This window comes from Stylophora pistillata, chromosome 2, assembly GCF_964205215.1.
Source record: "Stylophora pistillata chromosome 2, jaStyPist1.2, whole genome shotgun sequence".
In the NCBI taxonomy this organism is placed as follows: Eukaryota; Metazoa; Cnidaria; class Anthozoa; order Scleractinia; family Pocilloporidae; genus Stylophora; species Stylophora pistillata.
The window spans coordinates 8,124,248-8,144,429 of NC_142520.1; the positions used below are offsets into that span (position 1 = coordinate 8,124,248).

Genomic DNA, 20,182 nt, shown 5'->3' on the forward strand with positions numbered 1-20,182 from the left:
TTATTGTATTTTTCGAAACAGACGCTGGTAGGGAACATGTAGGGAAAGTTTAAAACAATTTTTTCGATAGCCTTTATTTTCTGAGGAATCACCCTAAACCTAATTCTAATTTTTGCTTCAGTGAAGTAACGAGTTTCGGTGCTCATTGTTAGTTAGGCATGAATATTATTAATACAGACAGTATTTTTTGTCTCCATTTTCATCATTATCACTATTGCTATCATCCTTATGATCTAATACTCATTTAGATATTTGTTTCTCAAAGAAAGTCTATGTACCCATTTCAAAAATTCTTCGTACATCTTTACAAAATCGGGAAGAGGTTATCGGGAGAACAGTGACGTCTGCCTCAGTCTTGGAGGATACCTTGTTTCCATCGAAACCGATGAAGAATGGAAGTTTATCAATGGTGAGATTCAAAAGCGTAATAGTTGGAATACTACCGCGTGGCATATTGGTTTATGCAAGTGTCACTCGGATGGGAATTGGATATGGTCTACTGGAGCGCGACTGAATATTTCGAAATGGCGAGATTGTGAGCCAAATGGCAACGACTACAAAGCGGAAATATCCAAGAATGAGGGCCTGTTAAACGGTATCTTTTCATCTGATGAAAATGCGTTCATCTGTGAATTTCCCGAGGGTAAGCAAACATTCCACCCACAAAGGACATTAAGTGCTAAACCATTTCCGCTTAGCCCTGGTCCCGTTAAAATTTATTTCAATGAGTAATTTTGAGAGGTAAATATGCTGCTCTCGCAATATCGAAAGCCTCTACTAACTTGAATGTGTAAGCAGTGAATAAACTGTTTAGTGCGCATTGGCGGTTTCAAATTAGGATATCTCACACTTGTATTTAATTATGTGCTTTTTGTTTTCAGTCCGTTCTGATCAAATAAGGGAGGGGAGGTGGCTCAGGCTGCTAGACAACCTTGTTATAAGTGTCATACAATAAGTACAATAATCGCATGAGCTTACAGATAGTTTAAGTGCAATAATTCAAAATAGAATATCCGAAATAGAAGACGTCGCTGTGAAGAAATATGTGTCAAGTACCACTCCTGATAAGAGCTGCTTTCTGACCATAAAAGAGTTTTCCGTTATTTTTTGCTCATGAAAAATTTCGGGACACATCTTATATAAAAAATTTCATCGTTCTAGAATCATCCTTTATTTTGCTGCGCCGCATGCCACAGCAAGTTTTCGACGGGCAAAGTGCCTCAAAGAAACGTGATCGAAAGGATACATTTCTCAACATTTGTCGAGCGAGCGTTCACTGCAGTCGATGAGTGTTTGCATGTTGTGTTCATAATAACACATCGAAGTATTCTTGTTTGTGCTTGTACGAGTAAACGATAATTATATACAGTTGTTTCGGAAAAAAGCGTGTCGGAAAAAGCACATGATAGCCCCGAAAAGTACTGTGGGTAGTCTTCAGGTCTTGGGTACTTGACCTCAGGATTTCGGGCAAGTCTGAGAAAATGTCACCTTAAGGACATAGCATTGCGGATTTAATGAACTTATTTTGTTCACAAAAATGAATTTTTTTTTATTCTAAACTGCATAAAAGATACAAAAAACCAAAAAACAAAAAAAAAACAAAAATAAAACAAGAAAACAAGAAAACAAGAAAACAATTGGCCCTAATAGAAGATGAAAACTATTTAAACGTAACGAGAGCGAATTCAATTGCAACATCGTATCATTTTTGTTTTGTTCCTCTCCTATTGACTGCATGTAGGTATTTCTTCCCTGTTTTTTAGTCGTTTTGGCCATATCTATTTAATATCTATTTCACTTGTTAGAACTCACTAATCACCGGATACCCTATCTTTCAAGACCGACGCGTGCACTTTTGCATTTTTTTTTTCTGTCAACCGTTCCTGTATGAACTGTATACGGTTAACTGAGTAACTCAGGTTGCAAATTTACGAGAAATTACACTCACATTTGACTTTTCTTTAAGCTTGTCAAGATGGAGGTCGGAGAGGGGTAACAGCTCCGTGATGAATTTATCGATTTTCCAAAACCCAACAACCAAAATTTCATGAACTCACAGACGTGTAAGGTAAAATATTTTCTCAAAAAGCAGAGCAGAGAGGGCAGACGGCGTAAAGAAGAAAGATGTACTGTGTTAGTTTACACCGATCAAACATACCCTGCCGATATTGAAAAGTACGAATAGAAATGGTAAAACAGAAAATAAGCCACATTTTCTAGCTTATTTATTATCCTTTACAGCGATTTTGATTATATTATGTTTACATCATAATCATAATTATTCCTTTGTTTATCATCATCATGATGATTATCTTTGTTTTCATTTTCATCATTCTGTAGAATGCCCCAGTGTATCTTTTGAAAACTCTTGGTACACATTTACGGCGTGTGAGAGGCACTCGCGCAAGTGCCAGCACTGCTGCCGGTACTCTTGCTTGCACTGGCGCTGGCACTCGTGCTCGTGGTACGGGAGCTGGGACTGGAACAGAGCTGCTTGCCAAAGCCTAGGAGGAGACCTAGTTTCCATCGAGACCGAAGAAGAGTGGAATTTCATCACTGACGAGATGCAAAGGCAAAATAGGTTTAAAGATGTGAAGAGATTGGTGATTGGTTTGATAAAAAATGCTGGGAGTTGGACCTGGGTGAATGGAAGACCGCTGACAATTTCCAAGTGGGGAGCAGGAGAGCCTAGTGGTGACGGCAAAATGTCTTGCATATACAAGCGGTCTAGTAATGGCGAACGGATTGTAACTGTTAATTGCAGTGAATATTCGATCGCCGGTTATATCTGTGAAATTCCCAGGGGTAAGACAAATTTACCATTTTAATAATTGTTTTAAGAGTTAGTAAACTAAAAGGCACCAGAGGCCCTAAGGGGCAGCTAAAAAATTATCATGCGAGCGTGTTTCGGACTTTCCACAGAAATTATAAATCTTCTGAGAGTCATGATCAAATTTATATTTGCATAGATAGATTAGATTTGAGACAATTCAGTGAATGTTTTCATGATATACATGTGTAAGGTTTACCCTTGTAAGTAGAAGAAGGGTAACAGATGGTTCAGTTACGGTTTGTGTGCCTACAATCACCCTTACGAGTAGAACAGCAGTTAGGAAAAATTTCATTTACCGGTTTTTCTCATTTTGTTCAATTTTTTTGTTTCTACTCAACAAAATACAGTGGAGCCTCTATGAAGTGAACACCCATGGGACCTTCCCCGGTTTCCGTTTAAAAGGGGGTGACCACTTAAAAGCAGATCCGTGCAAGTATCAAACAAAATCGCAAATCTTTGGCAAAGCTGAAAAAAATAAAATTCTCTCGTCTTTTGCATATGGATAGCCTTTAGTAATTATATGAATGCCATGCAGTTTTTTCCTTGAAATAGCTGTTAATTACTGAGAAAAACGATGGAAGCCGTTTTCAACTTAGGCATAATTTGGCGATCCCAAACACGTGCAAACGGGGTGGAAATTAGTCGTGATTCACTTGACTTGCTTGTCAAAACTACTTCCCTAGAAAAAGCTGTCATAGTTCCAATTTGTTGTATAACTCTCCATGGTCTAAACACCATGATTTCATAGACATAAGATTTATCTGAGAGTTCAAGAGAAGTAAAGAAGTTATGGCTCCACCATGCTTCGTAAAACGGTAGGCGAGAAATAACGATAATTTTGAGCATGTGCCCGTGGTTAGAATTTCGTAAGATTAAGAATGACGCAACCTGAGTTAACGATCTTTCAAAATATGTTAAGTTTACTTTGGGGAAATGAATGTGGGATTTTTAAGAATTTGTTGAAAATCGTTGAAAGACGAAATACTTAAAATCACGCCATGTTGTGTATGCGTGCCATTACCAAAACAAAATCGTTTTTGTTTAAGTAATCATGGCAACTCAAAAAACGTAAAGAACAATGCAAATATACTGACCGAACTTGGATATGATATTCTCGAATTTTAAAGTGCTTCATTTTACCGTTTGTTTAATTTCATTCATGAGGTTTATCATGAACGGAGAAGCCCGCCGCTGCAGCCACGATCAAAACCGGCTTAGGGCCTGATTACATGAGCCGGGCTGGCTCGGTTAGCCGGGCTGGGGTCAGTTTGCCGGGATCTCGGCACGTTTGTCAAACGCAACAAAAATCAACCGTCGCGATTACATGACAACCGCGCCGGCCCGGTAAGCCGAGATCCCGGTATCGCGGTACCGGGATCCCTGCTAACCGGGTTGAAATTTTCCCATATAATCGTGTTTAGGCGGGTCAGCCCGGCTCATTAAGCCAGCAAGAGTTTAGCGGGTAATACAATGCTCATGCGCAATGGTCTCAGTTTCATGCAAACATGGCGGCCACGAAATTTAAGTGGACGATTTTGGAATGGTTGACGACCTTCTTCGCGCGCTCGGTGAATTCAAAGCTAATATGGAGTATCGCAACGTGGACTTCAATGCTGATAAAAACAAGCAATATGAAGCAGTGAGAAAGGCGATAGCGACAAAGCATTCTCCTGGCGATGTTGACTTCTTTGGGCCAGAAGAAACTACTGCCATTCTCGAAGATGTTGAGGAGTCTCAGAGGAAAGAGTTGGTGGAAAAAGCCAAGTCAGAGAAAGCGCTGATCAAGAAAGGTTATTCAAGGGTGATGGAAAAGATAAAAGAATTGCTGCAAAAATTTAGTAATGCTGTGACAATGGGATCTAGAAGTGGTTGTGGAAAGTTGGTAATGGAGTTCTATGATGTAATGGTAAAGATACTGGGGCGGATCAATAAAATCAAAGCTCACTCTGGTCTCCCGCGGTTTATCACCCCAGTCATAAACCGGGCTGGCTCGCCTCATGTAATACCGGGCTGAATGTCATCTAGGCACACCAAAGCAGCCCGGCTCATGTACTCAGGCCCTTAGTTTTCAACGAATTCTTCGTAGCTCACCTTTCACATTTGTACTCTTTATACTGTTATTACAAATTTTTCTGAAAGAAACCATAAAAGGGCTGACAATAAAGCTAACTAGTTCAAGCATGTGCTATGCAGTTTACCGTGGACCGATTTGAGATTATATGCAGACTACGTCTTGCTTGCAAAGCAACACAAAATTTGCATATCAGGCTGAGCAAGAGTTCGTGACAGTAATTGGTATATAGAGTGGATAAGGTAATCCCAGTGGCCAAGATTGGGTCTTTTAGCCATATGTCTCTTTTCTTTTGTTTTCGACGATCGTTGTTCCGAGGTTTTCAATCAAATCAGTTCAAAACAGGAAAGAGGTCTCGATGGTTTTCATTTGACAGAACTACCTTACTTAATTTGCATAGCGGGACAATATAATATGATAGATTTGCGAACATGGACTGGCGACTATACTCCTGATAGAGCAAAAACCTCCACCATTTTTCCAAGAGCAGGAACACGCAAAGTATTGTCTTTCTTAAATTTAGAATTTTTATTTAGTTCACGTGGGAAATAAACATGCACTAAAGAGGTTGATTTAATTACATAAATTGAGTTGTTCGATTCTTCAAAAGTAAGTAAAAAGAAAGATAAATTTTTGGTAAAATATTTTATTAGCGATTTAAAGAGAAATCTGCTGCCCCAAAGTAACGCACTTTAGAAAGAGACCGCATACTTCCTTTCCCCCCCAACTCCATGAACAAATTCGACTGTCAAGCACTTGAAGCTCGTTCGGCCTCTATGCAAATTATTTTTATAGATTCAAGCGAAAAAAATTCGCATACAGTCTGTCAAACAGATAATTGATGAACAGGACCGATGGAAGAAAACTCTAAACATAAGCTTTGAATAGTCGGCTCCATCAGTCTTTTAATGAATTTTGTCGCAAAGAACACCAACACGTCGTATCAAGCACACAAGGAATACAAATCGGAAAGTTTAGACGTTTTCAGGAGCAGCTGTTTTGATGGAGCCGCGACATGAAGTGACGGTGCAGATGTCAAACTTACAGAGACCGCAGAATGGAGAAAACGGCAAAACAGACTGAAACTCTGGACTCATATGAACAGCTAAGAATATAATATTTGAGTTAAGGTTATTATATTTACTTTGCTACATGCATCGGAGTCGTGTTAATTTTTATCATATCAATGTCTTGATGATCACATGAACAACCCAGGACGGCGTGATTTTTTTGTCTTTCTTCACGAATTTAAAAAAAAATGTAAACAATTCCAAATTCATTTCCCCAAAGTAAACTTTACATATTATGAAAGATCATCAACTCTATTATTATCATTCGTAATCTTACGAAATTCTGAGCGAGGCACATGCTAAAAATTATCGTTGTTTTTCGCCTACCGTTTTACGCAACAATGGAGAGCAATAACCTTTTCACTTTTCTTGAATACTGGAAGTAATCTAATCTTTATGAAATCACGGTGTCTAGACAATGACAACTTATACAACAACTTGGAACTGTGATAGCTTTTTCTAGCGCAGTTTTTTTGATACGCGAGTCAAGTGACTCATGACCTATTTTATACCTGTTCGGTGTCGCCAAATCGATCCCGGGACTAAAAACAACACGTTTTCGTAGTTTCGGAAGCAAATAATTTTTTTGAGGAAATAACTGCACAGCAATTGTATACTTTCTAAAGGCTACTTGTATGCAAAAGAACAGCGAATTTTAGTTTTTTGCCTTTGCTATCCAATGTTTGATTTTTGCACAGATTTGCTCTTAATAGAGTTTTGTAAAAATTGCGTAATGTATATAAACGATTGACATTCAACGGTTACTCTAAACTGTGATAAAGTTCCTCATCGCCAACAAAGCTATCCAGAGTTCAATTTCATTAACTTTTATCAACAACTCTAATTTGTTGGTAATAATGCAAAAACAAGACAGCAAAACAGTCACGATACGCGGGGACGTAATCACATACACTACAATGTCAATTCATTCCGGTGTCCACTTGATATAGATTATTTTACAATGGAAACTAGCAAAATATAATTTATTTTAGAGCTAAGAGCCGCATCCGCTTAATAGAGCTGTCTGCTAAATAGGGGTTCGTTATAGAAGGAAAAGTAAGACATTTTTTCACGACCAGGCTTAGTGTCCGCCTATAAGAGGGTGCCCGTTCAATTGGGGTCCGCTTAATTTAGTAGTGGTCAATACCAAGTGTAAGAAAATAACGCACGATGATCTCATACTGATTGGAATTAAACTGATGTTGTTAATAAAACATCCATTCCTTTCGTTACAGGCGCAAAGCAGTGGTTGACAAAAATGAATCAGTGCTTTACTGAATAGTAGTAACTCTTAGAAGAGACCAATATACATTCTCCTTTTTTTTTTTAATAGTTTACTTCCCCTTCATTTTATTTGTAATTTTTTTGAAGCAGATTCAGCTTCCGGACAAAATTCCTCACAGGACTACCACCAGGTCTACGTTGAACCACCTTGCAACCCACTATCTGATGCTAATGATGACGTAGAACATGTCCCAATTGCAAATAAGATTAAGAATCCGTTATCAGACAAACAAATCTACAAAATGTAAACTGCTAAGTGCCTAGATCCAACAAACTTACTCTAAAAACGGTGCTAAGTACAAAATTTGTGAATTAAGCAGGGAGAGAGGAAGGGAGGAAAAGCCGTAAAACAGAGTTCATTTTAAGCCTCGTTTTGATATACGTATTTCGAGTCTTATCTAGAAATACTTGGGGTGTTTCGTAGATAGGCTGTCACAGTGAAAGAAAAATCAGGATGACTAGAAGCGGCTATAATTTTTTATATTGAAAGTTTGGTAACAAAATATCGGTCACATTTACCAAGACTGCTAACAACAACAAAAAATATCTTTTTTCTAAACTAAAGACAATTTTTTGCAAAACAGAACAAGACCTCGTTGCAGTAATTTCTGGTGGCGCCGAGGTAACCAGAGGACTTCAGGAAAACATAACATTGAATGCTTCACTGTCATATGACCCGGAAGATCCGCGTAGTATCCGATCAAGAATGAACTTTATCTGGCATTATGGCAAAATCACAGCAGACCACTCCAGAAAACAAGTGGAAGGGAAAGCGAACAAAGGTTTCCCAACGACAGTAAACGAGTCAGCTATATATTATAATGGAACAGCATCTGGCGAAACAATGTCCCTAAACAAGGAAACTTTGTCTCCGAATCAGACCTACATAGTTAAACTGGAAGTGACCAAGGACACTCGCATTTCCACCGTTTATCAAGTAATCCATTTGTTAGAAGGAGACCCCCCAAAAATATATCAAAGGTTAGGGATTTCCTTTGTCTTTTGCAGTTTTTGGGTTATTCGTATTGTTTTTGCTTTCGTTTATGTTGCCGTTGTTTATGCCTCTATTTATTCTTGACCTTGCTTTTGCTCTTTATTTTCGCTGCTGATGCCTCTGTTGTCCTTTTCTTCCTATTTTCTTACTGGTTTTGTTAGTATTCGTTGTTTCTGCTGTCTTCGCTTTTTGTTGCTTTCTTGCTGCTGTTAATGATATTGTTGTTGCTGACATTGCCGTTATTGTTTGTTGAAGTTACTTCATTAGCAGGTACTCATATCAGTGCTACATCGCAGTCACTGTTGCTGCTGTTATTCATAATTTTAACATATACTCTCGTCAGACAACAGGAGTTCAAAACTTTTCTTCGCTGAGTGATGGTCTAATCTTTTTTGTCGCATTCTAGATGTTTCTTTAACTGCCAACCTAGCCAACCTAAAACGAGTCCCTTGGTTAAACTTGGAGTCCAATCTTTATGCATGGGATTACAGGGCTCTAAAATATCTTCTTTTGAATGGATACTCTACCAGCAAAAAAACACCATCACCTGGCAAAGGAAACATAATCTACGAAACATCACAAGTACACCACTGAATTCAAGCTATATTGTTATCAAAGGAGGTTCCCTTACTGGCGGAAGCAAGTATCGCCTGGTACTACTCATTACAACTACGGACGCTAGAGGGGGAATGAGTGCTTACGACATTATCACGGCATTACCCCCCACAAAGGGGAACTGCTCGATCACTCCGGCAAACGGTACCTCACTGAAAACTTATTTTAATCTTAGCTGTAGCAACTGGAAAAGTAACAGCACCCCTCTGTCCTACGAGTTTCAATACAGGCTACAGAACGGTCTTTACAGTGTGTTATATCGTGGCGCTAACAACACCATAAGTGCTAAGATACCGCCTGGGAACAAGGAAGAATGCTTTGTTGTCAAGTTCACCGTTACAGTAACTGACAAATTTGGAATTTCTGCTTCCCCAGTCCCTTTGACAGTCCAGGTAGGTCGATAATTATTAATTTAATTTCTAGCATGAGATAAAGTGGGAACACATTGATTTCTTTTGGTCTCTATTACTTTAGATTAAGCTCTCTTTAAAAGGGACAAGGTTCTAAAGAAACTATAATGCTGCGCGTGGATAGGGGAGTGTAAAAAGAGCTTTTCCAAAAACTTTTTACTGTGGCCAAATTACATTTCGTTGAGTTTGAGAATAAGTTATTAATGATATTCACCATTGGGTCGGTCCGTATTGGGAAAAACTGTGCCCTCTGTCTTGGCTTTCCAAGACCTTGGGTAGATTTTTTTACAATACGGACCTCCCAGCTTGTGAACAACAAGTATTTATGCTGTCAAACTCTCTTTAGGCGTGTAACCAAGTCGATACCTGCTTTTGACCTTTTACAGATCAAGCCATATCAGCAAGAAAACATGACAAATATCACAGACCTCCTCGTGGCAAGTTTATTCAAAGAATCCATCAACAGTGAAAACCTGAGAGAAGCGGCGCTACGTGCGAACTCTATCATACAATCAGTTTTGCAAGAACCCTCAATTGATTTGCAGGAGAGATACAAGGTATTTTTAAAAGCCTAATGCATACTTAAATAGTGAAGCAAATCTAGTTCATCGTGATCTTAAAATCCAATAAACAAAGAGTTTCCCTGGAGAGAAACAGAAATAAAATTGTATCGAAAATCATATATCAAACCATCAACTTTCGAATAAGAAACAAATATATTACACTAAGTGTATTGGCATACTTTTTTAGTAAATGAGAGCCTTATATGTTCAATATCTGGAATTTGTGATGCTCAGGAATCATGGCTTACAGGTTTTATGTCTTTACATTTTTCTTGCGCCGGAACAAAGAGGGCTTCTTATGAATAGAATGTAAACGCTGTACAGCCTTGAGTTGAATTTCAAAAGAGTACTTTCAGCATCTTAAAATGAAGTTTAAAATATATTCCATTGGCGTAAATAACCGGTACACATCCCTCAGTTTCAGCTTGGACGTATGTTCCAACTAGCGATGTCTTAGGATCAATCACACACTTGCGATTATATCATTTTGATAGTTGTCAGTATCAATATCATCAGGAGACCTGATACTTTGAGTATAAACATACCTTTAAAAGGATTTCAGTTCTTTGGAATGAGCCTCATGTGTGGGATATAGTCTACTTTCTTGATTCTTTCCCGCCTAAAATAACCTTCAGTTGTACGTGTTTATTACTTTCAAGGTAATGGAGTACATCCTAGTAGAAGTTTCTTCCTTGGAAGCGAAAAATGTCTTGGACCTGCTTCAAAGCTCATCAGTTATCGGTTCTGCTCTTGAACTTTTGGATAAAGTGAACCACGTGTCACTGGTAAGTTACATAATATTGCTTTGGATGGGACACAACTGAAAGAATGACACATATATGTATATTTTATATTAATGTTTGAGTAACTTTGGTCGCTATATATGTCGATTTTTTTTTTTTTTTTTTTAGCCAGACGGGCTCAAAACCCAACAGCAACAACAACGATAAAGATTAAAAAAATTTAAAAAAAAGGAAGCATAAAACACCAAGTCATACTTAGTGATTTATTGAACTTACATTAACTAACTCACGCCAGAATATCTCTACAAAGGTTAATGAAAACAAAACTGAAAGTAACCAATTTCAGCCGCTCAACCTAATTTGCACTCCATAGAATATCTCCCTGATTGCGGTCCGTTCAATGACGTCCCTTTTATGGTCTCTCGCCCGGAAAAAAGACGTAGCAGATATACACCTGACAACTAAGTCAGCAGAAAACTTGGCTTTATGTTTAAATAGCGTGTTGAAGGCAGCAGCCGTGATTGCTTCAGAGGATTCAAAATCAAGTTTTCAAGAACAGGTATTGTAGCGTACATTTAGGTGGTGTCGACAAGTCTACGAATTAAATGAACACTCTTTACTAACGTATCCGTGTGTGCCAGCAAATTCTTATTTTTTCTCTTTCCACCCCACGGTCATTACTTTTTAATTCATTGGTGAGTGGTCCACAGAAGATTGCTGTTAACTTCACCGTCACTCCTTTCTTTTTTCAGATTTCGGACCTTTTTGTTTCGAACTTTTGACGATTCATAATTTTTTTATATTCTATGTCTATTTGTGTCATTTCTACAGGGTAAGATGTTAGTGAAGATTTCGATGAAGGTCCTCGATAACGTTACAGACTCATTGCTGGCCTTAACTGTCCCTGATGAAAAAGCGATAACAATCACAGCAGGGCAATTGTCCATGAAACTTGGAAGATATAGCCGCCAAAGACTTTCAGGACTGGAAATAAAAGCAGGAAAAGGGTGGTTTAGGTTACCGTCTGAAAGCCTGTTGATAGTCTCCGGAGTGAAAAAAACAAGTTTTGTAGATGCTAAGGTAGGTATTTATGCCCTAAAGGTAAACTTAATGTATTCGTGGCGAGATCAGGAAAGTATTTGTCCGCTAATACCGACGCCAGTCAAGTCAAAGTAGTAAAGTAGCACACTAGGTACCCTGAGGACTGCTTATATCCAGAGGCAACTCTAATTATTATTTTGCTTTTGACTTGTTCAACTCTAACACTTAATATAGCAAAAAGAATCGAATCGAATCAAGCTTGATTTTCTTAATATCGCCTTAAATAGATTTTAAACTTGAGTTAAAAACAGCATCAAGTCTCTCAGAAGCCTTAGTCGTCGCTTTTCGCTCTGGCCCGATATTTCTCGCTTTAAAATATTTCAAAAAAAGTGACCAGGCGAATAAAATTGTATATTTCTTTCATTGTTTTCTAAATATATATTTATTCATGTAAGTATAAAGTGCTGTTTCGGCCTTCTGGGCCTCATCAGTGCATAAGCTTACGTTTGATAGGACGACGAAATCCCTTGTAAAAACAAACAAACAAACAAACAAACGAAGCTGAAATGTTGTTACTCTTTTAGATGCTGTCATTCTCTTTCAACCCTTACACTTGGGACGGCACAAAGGAGCGAGTTGGCTCTCATGTTGTAACCCTGCTGTTGAAAAACAACTATAGCGAGCCTATTAAAGTATCTAATCTCACAGAAGACATCGTCGTCATAGTTACGCCTTCGAAACTTCGAAAAAAATTTCTAGAGAAGTCATGGTATTTCACGAAATATGACGATATACGTTTCCACGAGATAAGCGTGAAATATGAAAACACCTTGCTAATCCTGGAAATAAAACCTCAAGACCCAACCCTACATCTGTTTGTCTATATGCGTTTTGGTCAGCGGCCAACATCTCAAGACCACGACCTCAATGCCACAATCTTTCAAGGCCAAATGTGCGTTTGGATGCTACGTGCGCGTGACAAAAGACAAGGACAAACAGTCTGCTCCCTAAATGCACCGATACAAGTTCTGGCTGAGCATCCAGGGAAATACTTTCTTAGCGTAAAAAATGCCAACGCCACAATGAAGTTATCTCACAAAAGACATAAAAGATCTTGTTTAGGAGAAGAGCGAGGGAAGCGCTCCTGCGTCGAAGTTAAAGATCCACCATCCACCCCACCCCAGGATGAAAATGTCCCTGTGATTCCAGTTTATGATTCCACAACAGATGAGAACTACACTCTGAAGGTGGTCTTAGGTAGTTGTGTTTACTGGTCAGAAAAATTTGACAAGTGGATATCATCTGGCTGTCGGGTAAGTGAAAAGTTAAAAATGAACTTTAGGACAATAATTATTGTTATAATTTTGCATTGCTTTCAACACATTTTAGAAAAGTCGTTCCTTTCTTAGTAATTTTTGAAAAATTATTACGGTATTATAGTAATCTTCATTCACTAGACTTATCATTGTATTCAGGCCAAACGTTGTTTTGATAACATTTTCCGTTGGTTCTGCTATCGTAAAAGGTCGAAAAAATTTGATAACCAACATAAGCTTAGCAGCGCCTTAAAAGAGAAAGGTACAGAGTGATAAGCAGCTGCAGCCAAAATCATTATGATAAACTTCATCACTTACATCTTCCTTTTAATTTATAATTCCAGGTTTTGGCAGCATCAGACCGATTCATAAATTGTAGCTGCAATCATTTGACATCATTTGGAGGAAGTCTTTTAGTTGAACCGAATCCTATTGACTTTGACAAGGTTCTAGTCGAGCTCCAGCAGTTACCGGAAACTGGAAATATTGCAGTAATTGTGGCTATGGCGGTGGTTCTGTTGTGTTATGCGTCTGCAATTGTTATCGTAAGGAAATTCGACAAGGAAGACGCGAAAAATGTTAGTAAAGAGCCAGATTTTGCTTTTGACCATTATTTTCACGAGGATTGCTCTCCACTACACTGTATAACTGTTTACAACCAAGATCTTATTGTAAATTCGTACCTCCAACTGCTAAGCATTATTTTGTGAATAAGTCATGAACATTTGCTAATAGATGAAGATAAAAATTCTTCTACTTGATAAGTTTGAATATTCTCATTCCTTATTTACTGGATAATTTTTGGATATAAAAGGTAGAAATTACATATGGATCACCGTTGGGAGTTAAAGGGTTAACAAAAAGAAGGCTTTTAATTTCTTTATCTTACATTATTTGCTTTAAAGGCTTGTTGAGATGAATATGTTGATTGTGAAGTAATAGTCAATTAGATTAAACCGTCTCCAGGGTTTACCATGTATTTTTGGAATGAAACAAAAAAATCTAATTGAAAATATGAACTAGCTAGTCAAGTAGATAAATTATGCTTTCTCATTTTTTGTTTTGTTTTTTTTTTTAGGAGGAATCCCCGATCCACCTTCCATCTTCTCCAAACAGTACATATGAATACGAAATAGTGATTACTACTGGTGCGTGGAAAAATTCGGGCACGACTGCTCATGTTGCTTTGGAGATTTACGGTTCTGACGGAAAGAGTGGCATTCTTCATCTCAGCCAAGAAGAGCCTGGTGCAGTTAATATGTTATTTTCTCGAGGTAATTCCGATGTTTTTGTACTTTATGTTAATAAATCACTTGGTTCGATTCAAGGACTACAGATTGGTCATGATAATTTTGGAAATAATCCTTCGTGGTTTCTTGAGGAAATTCTGATTCGGGACGTACAAACTAACCAGTCGTGGAAATTTATGGCGAATCTGTGGTTTGCTCTTGAGCGGGGAGATGGGCGCATCGAGCGAACAATCTACAAGACCTCAAATCATCTGGATTTCGGCAGTGAAGTCGCAAGACGTTGGCGAAGAGGCCTCGCGGAGTGGCATATTTGGATTTCAGTTGCAGCGAAGCTACGAAGAAGCCGCTTTACAAGAGTACAGCGGCTTTCTTGTTGCCTGTCAGTGCTTTTGACATCCATGTTTGCTAACGCGATGTTCTATAAGTTAGAAGGAAATTACGAACTGCCTATCCAGGTTGGACCGCTTAAAATGTCGTGGAGACAAGTTGTGACTGGCATTGAAAGCGCACTTGTTGTAGCACCCATAAATATTATCATAGCGTTATTTTTTCAGAAAGGAGCTGAAAAGTGTGCAACAAACAACGGCTATTGTCATAAAGGCACCTTTATCACTGGTATTGCTTGGTTTTTGTTGCTCTGTTCTTGTACTGTTTCGGCTGCGTTTTCAATATTCTACAGTCTAATTTGGGAAAAGAGTGTCAGCGAGCAGTGGCTATCTTCGATGCTTATCTCATTCGCCCAGGACGTAACAATCAAGGAACCAGTAAAGGTGTTCTTAACAGCTCTAACTATTGCAGCCATTTTAAGGATAAAGGCAAAGAGATCAAAAGTACATGCCTCTGAAAGCCCTCAGCAAGCTAAGACTGAGTACTCTAAACAAAAGTTTTGAGCACTGCAATTATCAGATGTGGAAAAGATGAGGAGACAACAAGCTAAGAAACAGAACCTGACACGTTACTTCACAGAATTGGTTGCATACCTGGTCTTCGTTTTCTTGCTAATGGTAGTGTGCTATGGAAATAGAAATGATCATCGGTACTTGATGACGAAATCAATCAGAGATGGACTACCAAGCTTCAGCAGGGTGAGTAGACGTTAGTTGATTTTGATTAATATATTGCTGAAATTTCTGTGTTTGATTGATCTTACAGCTTTTATTCCTATGTGTGGTTCCAAGTTGAGTATACAAGGAGAAATGTTACTTTGACGGCCTGCTGAAGAACTGGAAAATAAAATCGTTTATAGACAATTCAGACATTGGCTAAGACACTTTCTGCTATAGTGATTGACGTATTGAGCAAGACTGAGACTCAAGACTAAGGAGAGATTCCAAGCAAAGTGGTATAAAGTCATCAAGAGATTGACATTATATCAACCTTTGAACTCCCAAGATCCTTTTGTTAATTCTCCCCTCTTGCTGCTACACATTTCCTTGTTAATTAGTTACAAGAATTTAGTGTTAGATCAAAGCTTCAAATTCTACATGATAACTTTGAGCATTCTCATTATCTGTTTACTGAGTAATGTATGGATATCTTGGGGAGAAGTTCTATGTTAATCACTTCTGAGAGATACAGGGTTAAAGGAGGATATTCAGAAAGTGGCTGCTAACTCATACAAACATCCTTGAAATAAATAAACAAAAATTAATTTTCGAGGGAATGGGGTATAATGGGAAATATATATAATTTTGGGAATTAGAAATAATAGTCTAAAAACGGGCTTAAAAATACTTACTCGTTTGCGTGGATCGAACTTCTCATCTATTCATACAGCTAAACGTATAAACCAAACGAAATATATCTAATCTGACGATCTTGTATTAACTCAGGTGAAAAACAGCACTATGTACTGGAACTGGTTACAGAAAGTTTACATCCCAGGAGTGTTTTCCGGAAGATGGTACAACGGTCAAGAGAAGAAGAAAACAATGTATATTGGTAATAAACACTCTCTTCTTGTCGGTATGGCTCGTATAAGGCAACTCAGAGTGAAATCGAGTAAGCATTTCCTTGTTTGTATGTTTATTTATTTATTTATTCATTCATTGTTTTCGATTTTAGTGACAAGGCTATTTACACACACACTTAATTTTACACTTTATAGTCATACACGAAAAACCGACTGTGATAGTGAAATAATAGTGTCAAATCTCTCGGCCTCTGACCATTCTAACAGCGTTGGTGACTAGGGGAAGCTGCGTTTTTTATTCAACGTAAAAGTTAGAATCGATCAACAGCATTCCTCTCCCCTTAGCTAAATTCTAAGGGTTCTACAACTATCTTTTATTTTTCATAGCAGAGATGTCCATGTCCTTTTAAAAGTACGATTGAAATGACACAAACCGCTGAGCACAATGAATACCAAAACAAGCTTCTTTGGTAATAATCTTTTGTTTTTCAAAATGCAGCACAGTGCAAAGTCCCGAACTATATCGAAGAATGTTTCGAGGGATACTCGGTAAAGAACGAAGACAAGGCCGCGTACAATAAACCAGGCTGGAGGCCTGTTGACAATGCTACGAGGAATGGCGAGTTGCTACGTCTTTGCCCGAGGCCATGGCGATATTAACATGTTGAAGACACCGACACTATACCTAGGTGGGGACAGTTCTCCTATTATCATGGAGGAGGATTTGTAGCAGACCTCGGATACCAGAATCATACAGGATTCAGCATAGTAACAGATTTACAAAAAAACAATTGGCTTGACAGAAAAACTCGAGTGGTCATCGCAGAGTTTTCTACGTTTAATCCATCAGCAAATGTTCTAGGTGTTGCCACATACTTCTACGAGGTTCAAGCATCTGGGCTGAAAACAGCTTCCATGCAAACCCACAGTCTGTCAACTGATTCTACTGACACTTCCTCTCATCAGTTTTATTCGATTTGCACGTTTCTCTTCATTGTATCTGTTTTTTTGTATTTTGGGAGAGAAACCTTGAGGCTTTATAATCATCGTTCTCGATATTTTAAGTCCATGTGGAATTGGATCGAGATATTCCAAATTTTTTTCTCTCTGTTTGCCGTGGTAACTTATATGATACGACAGAGTAAAGTTATTTCAATCATGGGCAAAGTGCATAAAAACATTTACGCAAATCCAAGTTTTCAAGAAGCTATCACTTGCCAAGAAGTAGAAAACGCCGTCCTTGGTATTCTGATTTTCATCGTCACTACCAAACTCTTGCGAATGATTCGCTTCAACAACCATGTGGCTCTATTCTCCAAAACATTGAAGATATCTGCACGATCTTTGACCTCGTTTAGTTTTGTTTTTTTAATTTTCTTTGTTGCATTTTTGCACTTCGGTGTCTTGATGTTTGGTTGTGTATCTGAGCGCTACTCTTCGGTGCTAAAAGGAGCTTATTTCCAGCTTGAGCTAACTCTTGGTCGAGTGAAAGCTAGACCAATCAATAAACTAGCAGAGGCCAACACCATATACGCCAGAGTATTCGCGTATTTAATTCTTTTAACTCTTACTATCCTTTGCATGAACTTTTTTATCGTTATAATGAACGATGCCCTTTCGGATGCTAAGAATAATGTGAACGGGGATGAGCTGTATGAACTTATTGATGAGCACCGTTGCTCGGCCTCAAAAGAAAGAAAAAAATTTTTAGATGCAATCAGTAACACACTGAGTCAGTTGAGAACCTTCCAAAAATCGGAAGACGCAAAAGACAAGTATTCAGGAAACGTTGGCCTTGACTCCAAGAACATTTTGAATCTGAACTTTAATTTAAAAAGTCATGCTACCGTAGCTTTGAGGGAGAAAACATCTAGAGGAACAATAAGTAAACAGCAGTGCAGCACGAGGAAACAATCATTTTTTGACAAGATAAGCAACATGTTAAAATCTCTCAAAGGTGAAAGCAATGAAGAATGCAGCAAACGTCCAGAAGAAAAGAAAGTGAGATTTCAAGAGGATGTCGTAGAGTCTTCTCTCCATAGATTAGGCCGGAGAAAGCGTGACCTGTTACAACGACTGGAGAGAATTGTTTCAGAGTTCTCAGAAGAAGACGAAGATTTTAATTTGTTATTAAAAACTGCAAAGGCTCGAAACTTCAAGGTTTAGAGACAATAATAAGAAAATGTGAAAAAGAGTAAAGAACTACATCAAAAACTAAGATGAAAAACGGATACTTGAGCACAAGACATCTTGCAGAGACGCAATGAGTTCCTCAGCGTGTTGCACGATTGTAGCGAAGAAAGGAAAAAAAGAACCACGGAACTTTGTTTTAGAGTTTTCTGAGCTGATCCCAGAGGAAGAACTTGTATACGACTTTTCATTTGAGCCAAGTGATTGTATATTAACATGGCCCGTATTTAAGATTTGAAGGCCCGTATTCAAGATTTGAAGGATGATATATGTGTCTTAGAGTTTCGTGATACTTGCTGTAAATATTTTTAATCACTTTTATTCTTAGTAACTGGGGATCTCTCTTTCTCGTATTCAACATTTTTATTCGCTTTATTTATTGTATTGTAATGATGAAATTGTGTTCATTGAATTGGACTTACTTATATATTTCTTTAGCGCTTTTGTTCGGAGAAACTAGCACCACCCATGCTTCGCTGAAATTCGAACGGAAATAATTTAAAAGTTATGTACGCAAAATTGACATCATGTTGCTGGTCTCTAACGTGTTGACCCGCTCTCCCCTTATGCTTGTCCAAGTTTCTACGACACAGACACCAGGAGGATGCTTAGAATAATGAACGAGATGTGGTTCGGCGCATGTTAAAAAGTTATTTTAATTTGGAGACGACACAATTATGCAGTTTTCAATTCATAATCGTTTTGTCGTGACAGTCCTCTTAAAAAGCTTTTAACAGAAAGTTTTTAGTCTCCCTTTATACTTTGCTGGTAACGACCTAGCCCCTCACGGTTCACCCTGAGAACCATGGGATCCCCCTTAACATGTCACTCCCCTCCTAGGCCATAAACAATGACTGACTCCAACAGGGAACATTTCACGCGTCCTTGGAGAATTATACTAATAACGAAATCATGTTGTGGGCCGCCGCCCTGGCGAAACCTTTAGTCCCTGGTGAGCAATATGGTGCTTCCTGGGGAAGTGACACCTTTTTAGTCACTTATTCCATGGTTAGCTTCAGCGAGCGCGTTCTTGGTTGTTAGAACCACATTTTTCGGCAGGTTTTCGGGTTGAGCCGCATAGAGGTATCTGAACCTTCCTCTTGAAAATGTTGTGTCCGGAGAGGAAGTTTAAATCAAAATTCTTCGTTGGAGAAGCATTAGAGCAGGAAGCATGTAGCCATATTCTGACACGAGCAATGAAAGCGTATGGATTTTTTTCTAATATATCTATTAAACAACTATACTATATCGTAATATTAACGCATAATTAGTTTGCAGTAAGTACAATTACAATGTTACGAGTTTAAACGAGGAATTTTCACAGTAGATGCTTTCAGCGACAGATCAACTCGTGACAGGTCTATCTTTGCGTTTTCTTTTCAATTCGGCTCCTGCTTCTTTGAATTTTTAAAATGTAAATTTTTTTTCTTTCAAAACGACACCCGTATCTTGTAGAAATTAACGAATTACACCCCAAAGACAGAATGAAAAAAAAAATGGCATAGTACTTATGTTTTCCATCGATGCCATTACAGCAGTATGACATCAGTCGTCACAGTTTTAATTGTCCTATTTCCCAATGAATCCGCTTTGTAAAATGGATTGTTTCTAAATGGAAAAACCTTTCAATTTATATATATGATCAATTATATCACCTGAACTGCTCTTCATCGTTTAATTGACCATAAATTTAATATTGAAGCTAAATAGCTCAGGTGCATTAACAAATTACAGTTTTCAGTACCAAGCAATTAAATTCTTCGGAGATCTTTTATAATCGGTGAAAAACAACTAACAAAACAACAATGCTGCCATTTGTAAAGCATAGTTGTATATTTGTGAGAAGAAAATATCCAACTTTGGTCCGATCGAGAGGCGAACATTTTTTAA

The 20,182-nt window shown here is 38.1% G+C and overlaps 1 protein-coding gene, 1 long non-coding RNA gene and 1 pseudogene across 21 annotated transcripts in view; 1 reads left to right on the plus strand and 2 right to left on the minus strand.

The window, feature by feature from the left end:
• Positions 1-20,182, minus strand: part of LOC148736918 (uncharacterized) — a 700,731-nt gene that overhangs the window by 671,711 nt on the left and 8,838 nt on the right. The window lies entirely within an intron of this gene.
• On the plus strand, positions 687-20,167 carry LOC148736955 (polycystin-1-like protein 2; annotated as a pseudogene). Its single transcript, XR_015997168.1, has 12 exons — positions 687-2,805; positions 7,843-8,239; positions 8,659-9,259; positions 9,664-9,834; positions 10,500-10,625; positions 10,957-11,142; positions 11,415-11,663; positions 12,209-12,937; positions 13,285-13,518; positions 14,019-15,275; positions 16,023-16,191; positions 16,602-20,167. The product of XR_015997168.1 is annotated as a polycystin-1-like protein 2 (transcript).
• Positions 9,700-15,286, minus strand: LOC148736956 (uncharacterized). The gene is made up of 2 exons (XR_015997247.1): positions 15,171-15,286; positions 9,700-10,660 (listed from the first exon to the last, which is right to left on the minus strand). It is a non-coding gene; the product is annotated as an uncharacterized LOC148736956 (long non-coding RNA).